Source organism: Monodelphis domestica, chromosome 3, assembly GCF_027887165.1.
Source record: "Monodelphis domestica isolate mMonDom1 chromosome 3, mMonDom1.pri, whole genome shotgun sequence".
NCBI lineage: Eukaryota > Metazoa > Chordata > Mammalia > Didelphimorphia > Didelphidae > Monodelphis > Monodelphis domestica.
This window is the reverse complement of record NC_077229.1, coordinates 12202984-12209150: the sequence shown is the minus strand read 5'-3', so window position 1 is coordinate 12209150 and position 6167 is coordinate 12202984. Positions and strand designations below refer to the sequence as shown.

The window sequence follows — 6167 nt, the reverse complement described above, 5'->3', positions numbered from 1 at the left end:
AAACAGGAGTCTGGCTTTGTTGTGCAACTCGCCTCACTTCCCCCCACAGTATACCTATCCTTCTTTCTTTATGACTTGTAGACTGTGTTTATCATGTATTATCATACGGTCAGAAAATTTTACAACATGATGTATATATAGCCTTATCCTGACCTTATTGAGAAGACTATGGCAAATGAGGAATGTGCCGGGGGTCATAAAAACTTTAAATGTCTTCAGTCACATTTGAGCTCAGATATTTCACCACAGCTTTATCTATCATGCCATCATCCCGTCGCTTAGCAACAAGCATCATTAAAAACAGTATCAGGAAGAATGCCTGGATTGGAAAGACTTGTCATCTCCAGATTTCTTTTTTCCAGATATGCGAGGGAAGGCAAACTAGGAGGTACCTTCAATTTAGAGTTTTGAAGAACCCTTAAGTTGCTTCTAAAAGTTAAAGTGACTGCTGGATGGCTTAAGTGAAGATGATTAAGGACAAAATGACTTGACCCTCAGAGTGTGGTAAAAGTAAATCAATTTAAGTAACTTAAATTTGTAATAACAGTAACAATATTGGCTTACTTTGTATAGAATAACATTACTTTCTATATAATATTTTAATGTAAACTAATGAATATAATTTCCTTTTAAATCAATTTCTATGTAATATATTTAATATTAAATGAAAAAAATCTATGTAATCAATTTAGAAATAATATCTACATAGAAAATAAAATGTGTGGGATACTAAACCAAATGGGTTATCTAACCAGCTCTGAGAAAGTTGAATATATATATATAGTCACGGAACTTTTCACCTCTGCTCTCAATACCACAAGTGAAATGTCTGACCACACTTTGATCTCGATGCTGAAATAGAAGTAGCTTTGGGAAAGCACACAGAAAATTCTTTCAGAACTTAGAACACCGAGCATTCCACTTCATAATAGCTGCAATTGTTGAGCAAAGCATCTTCTCTCCATAGTCAATAGTTACCCAAGAAATGGAACTTTTTTTTTTTAAACCCTTACCTTCTGTCTTGGAGTCAATACTGTGAATTGGCTCCAAGGCAGAAGAGCTAGGCAATGGGGGTCAAGTGACTTGCCCAGGGTCACCCAGCTAGGAAGTGGCTGAGGCCAGATTTGAACCTAGGAACTCCCGTCTCTAGGGCTGGCTCTCAATCCACTGAGCTACCCAGCTGCCCCCGAAATAGAACTTTTAATAAGGGGCTGGAAACTGAATATAACTAAAGAAGTCAGAGAAAAATGTCTGAATTAAACTAGGCTAAATTCAACTATTCATCCTGAATTGTCAAAGAAAATATTTTGTTATATGTACAAACAAAGCTAAATATTGCTTTATAAATTTTGTATCATTTTCAAAACAGAAACTAAGAAATTGAATCTAATTTTATGACAAAAACTTAATCCCAATGATATTGATCTTTTCCTAATTCCTTTTGGGATCTTCACCTAATTCTCTTAATTCCACTACCGGGAATCAGAGAACCTTTTAAATCCTGCTATTACTCCTCATTTGAAATAACCTAGTTCAGCATATGTTAATGATTTCTTAGTAAAGACAATGGTTACGGCAATTTTTGAAGATAAAATAGATTTCTATTCATCCTTTTTGAACTGGAAGGAACTGACTGTGCATCCATTTATTTGATTAGGATAAACACAATGTGAAAAAATTCCATGGATATTGAAATAAAAAGAGAAATTATATAGAGATAATACTGTAGTTGTACAGGGAATTCACCTTCCAAAATATCTGAAATGTGTTTATAGAGCAAGGGTAACTTATGAAGAATGAATATAGGAGCAGGACGTGGTTGAAATAAGTTGAAGCTATGGGTAAAAAGCTGATGAGTGTTTTCTTTTTTATAGTTTATTGTTTCTTGGTTTGATTTTTGTGGGAAAAGAAATAACTAGTATAAAAGAATATGAGTTCAGATAGCAGAACTGAATAACTCTGTTCTAATGTCTGTTTTCTCTCCTCAGAAGAGCAGACTTTATATATGAATTGTTTGTGAGATTTCTAGAAAAATTGATGATCATCAGAGTTCCTAAACCTTTTAATTTTTCAATGTTTTCAATATAATTGTTGAATATTTCTTTGCTTGGTTCTATTCATTTCATGCTAAATAAATTCATGTAGGTCTTCTTAGATATCTTTTCATTTTTTTTAATGAAAGAAAGGAAAAGAAGAGTGTTTTATATTGTTTTAAAAGGTTACAAAGCCCTTTACATGAGTGTTCTCATTTGAATTTTCCAACAAAACTGTGAGATAGGTGCTGATTATCTCTGTTTTAGAGATAAATTGAAGTGAGGCTAAAAGAACTTAAATAGCCAGGTCCATATTCGTTGTTCAATTCTCTTTTAATTTTTTTGATCCCATTTTGTGTTTTCTTGGCAAAGATGCTAAGTAGTTTTCCAATTTCTGCTCTAACTCATTTTACAGATGACAAGACCAAAGGAAACAGGGCTAAATGACTTGACCAGGATAACACAGCTAGTAAGTGTCTGAGATTTGAATACAAGATGTTTTCCTGACTCCACAGCCAAGATCCTATGTACTCTGCCACTTAAATGTCCCAGCTAATGAGCAGCAGACTTGACTTCCTTATCTTAATTCTAGCACTCTTTCCATACTATGTCTTCTTCATTGCTCTAGTAGAGGATTTTGCCCACAGGATAATGGAAAAAACATACTAGGTCATTGATTGACAAGAAGACAGTAAGAGAAGGCTTATATATGCTTTTTAAAATTAATTTTCTACCCAATTACATGTAAAAAACTTTCCACTACTTTAATATATTTTAAAATATTTTGAGTCTTTGACTCTCTCCTTCTCTTTTCCCACCCCTTGCTGAGATGGTAAACTCATAAAGATTTTACACATGCAATCATGTAAAACATTTTTTCTCACTATTCCTTTAATGAAAGAATGTCAAAAATTAAAGAATGAAGTGAAAAATTTTGCTAGACAATAATGAATGTTGATTTGAATGCACCCTTTTCCAGTGTATTTTATGAATGCATCATCCATGAGTTTCCAATCTTAGCATTTCTTCAGAATATTTTTGATGGATCCCTTGGTACTGGCTACAGGAAAATCTCCCCACTGTTATGGTGGAAACTGGATGAATCAAAAGGTGACTTCCTCCTTTTCTCTGGGACAGATTTGAAAATCATATTCAAATATAACCAGGCAACAAACTGGAGACTACAGTGAAAATGTCAAAGTTTCAGTGTCTAAACCCAAACTAATATTATGAATACAAGTCCCAGGGTCAACATTATTCACCCAACCTACCATGGAATAATGAGGATTGGCTCGAAGTATGGATTTACTAAGAACTGTTGAAAAATAGAAATCCACCAACCAACACTGATCTAGATGATTTAGATGAATAAAGTCACCTTCTCCAAGTCAAAGTAGAAAGTTAGATTTTAATGGAAGAGGGCCAAGTCCTCCAATAAAAATAGTCTCTCACACATATTATATAGTTGGATCCCAGCAAGAGACAATACAAGGAGGTAGAGACCTGGTTTATATACAAGTATAGTAACAAAATGGATATTTCCAAATAAAGTTCTGGATTTATATCACAAGATATAACATCCTATAGACCTTCTTAGGAAATAGTTACCCAACAAAACTGATCGGTTAGTTCATTTTGGAAAGTGCATATTAGTCTAAAGGCTAAATCAAAAGGCAATACCTTTATGTGGAGAAATAGTGATGATCATTATCATTAGACTCATCTGCTCTGGGAGGGGAGAGGGGAAGGATGTTACCTATGGTCATTTCCATAAAGGGAAGGGTGTAGATTTTTGCACCATATCTAGACATGAAACTCAGATGGTCGGCATCTTAAGATAAAGGGAAGTGCAAACTTCATAACCAACAAGGGAGGAGTTGAACATCCCCTTAGAAGCAGTTTTAAACTTTAGTTAGAGATCCTTAAAAAAGACACAAATTCTACTGATGGTAATTAAGATCATGATGTAATTATAGTAATCAATTTAGAATCACAATATTGATTATTTTAAACTTATTACTCTCACTAAAATCCCAATCAAGTCTATCTTCCCAACATTATCCATCCTCTAATCCAAAGAAAACTGCTACCAATTTTCTACAACATCATTCATAATTTTAAAATGATGCAACATTTGACACAATAATGTCAACAGGCACACTTAGGCTAATACATAGGATATTAATTATACATTAGTAAGTTTCAATAACAGTATATAGTGTGACAAGGAAATCACTTTAAAAGACTGATATATATTAATTTAAGGTCGCCAAGGAATTCAGCTATGTAATTCCTAAATGAAAACTCAATTCAGCAGTCAACCTTTTATAGAGTTTAATTACAAACAGGAGGAAGAAAGGAATTAGAGATAGAGAGAGAGAGAAAGGGGAGAGAAGGGAATAGGGCTTAAATACCCCCTCTGTTTAGGCTGGGCCAAAAGGCCCAAGCCCTTAGATAGCTGGGGCAAAGAAAGGAGATCAGTCCCTATTACTCACGTGACCAAAATGGAGAAACAGTCTCCGGGGCCTCCACCTCCAGCTTCCTTCAGAGCAAGCTTCTCAGAGCACCTCTCCAACCACTCAGAGCCAAAACTCTCCAACCCCCCTCCAGTCCTCAGACCCCTCTATCTTTAAGGAAACCATCCAAGTTCCCTCCCCTCAGTTCTCACATCTACCAATCACTGTCCATCATTTTCCCTGTGCCAATGGAGGCTCTAGCTTAACCCAGGACCACCCAGAGGTCTCTGGCTTTGCACATGTCTTTTGAAGGTCATATTCTCAAATAATTAAATCTTGATCTTTTGCTACAGCCCTTCCTAAATTCTGTTACCCTGAGTAGGGTAGAGAATGGAATAATTAAATTTTGATCTATGCTGCAGCCCTTCCTAAATCCTGTTAGGCCTGAGTAGGGTGGAAATTTTATTTTCCAAGACCTGGTTCTGTCATTCCAAGTATCTCTATTGTATCAATTCTAAAATCAATCATGACTCAAAGAAATTCCTGTTCTGTGCTTAAGCATAGGTCAAAGCCCTTTCCATTGTTCAGCAAAAGGTTTCTGTCCTAAAGTAATCTTAAGAAGGGAGGAGGAGGAACCTCCCATGCCAATGGGGTTCACATTCCAATAGACTATCAGTAGGAAATTTTCCAAGTATGAAATTTCCCAATGGTGAAATTTCCAAAATTTATAAGTCTAAGAAATTTTAAGGTTTACAATAGTTCCATAGTCAATACAGCCTTGCAACAATCAGTTCTTGTAGACATCTTCCTTCTTCCAAGATTATAAGTCTGCTCCATCCACCATCCTGGCAGATCTAGTCCTTTCACTTAATCTCTGTATAAATCACCATCCAGATCTTTACTAGATGAATCTGTGGTTCCATTCAATGGTTAACACAGCATACAATAAATGTAGCACCAATAAAGAAAAACCTTGCTAGACGAACCCAGTTGATCTCACATTCAAAAATCTCATTTGCAACACAATTAAAATAATTCCAGGCAGAGTCTAAGGATGTGGCTAGTTGAAACACCCTGTTAAGTCAACTATGAAGTCCTGACAGAAGACTTCATAGTGATCTCCAGCAGAGCACATGGCCTAATATAGAGTGTCCATTGAGGGTATACCTGCAAAGAAGCTCTCAACTGGACCCATTAGGTTACCATAACCTTTCTGTTTTGCAGTGAACCTTTCATGACTTCATGGAATAGAGTTCCTCTTCCCAGGTGTTTGTGACATACTATTCCTGCTGAGTACGGCAAAACAGAGAAATCTCAGTTCAAGGCTGCATAAATAGTTCCAAGAAATCCAACAGGTTAACTCCCCTGTTCACATTCTGGGGAGGATAGATTGTGTCTCTCGAGAAGAGCTTGAAATCTGATGTGCTGCTTTCAATAAATGTTCATTTTTCCTCTTTGATAATGTTCCCGTCTTTCTTTCTGGCAACTCCATAGCTGTTTCTCCAACAGCTCTAAGCTGTCCCCCGACAGTTCTAAACTGTCCCCTATTGCGACTCCGTAGATGTCCTCTGTACTATTTAAGTTTGTAGTTTACAAAATCAGCCATAAGAGCAGGAACATCAGTATGTATGACTGGAGATGCCATTGTGGGAAGATAATCTGTTAATATTCACCATAG

The 6167-nt window shown here is 35.9% G+C and overlaps 1 long non-coding RNA gene across 1 annotated transcript; it reads left to right on the top strand.

Moving 5' to 3' along the window:
• The first annotated feature begins 256 nt into the window (after positions 1-256).
• On the top strand, positions 257-5951 carry LOC130457892 (uncharacterized). Its single transcript, XR_008917148.1, has 3 exons — positions 257-510; positions 2449-2502; positions 5714-5951. It is a non-coding gene; the product is annotated as an uncharacterized LOC130457892 (long non-coding RNA).
• Positions 5952-6167: the final 216 nt, after the last annotated feature.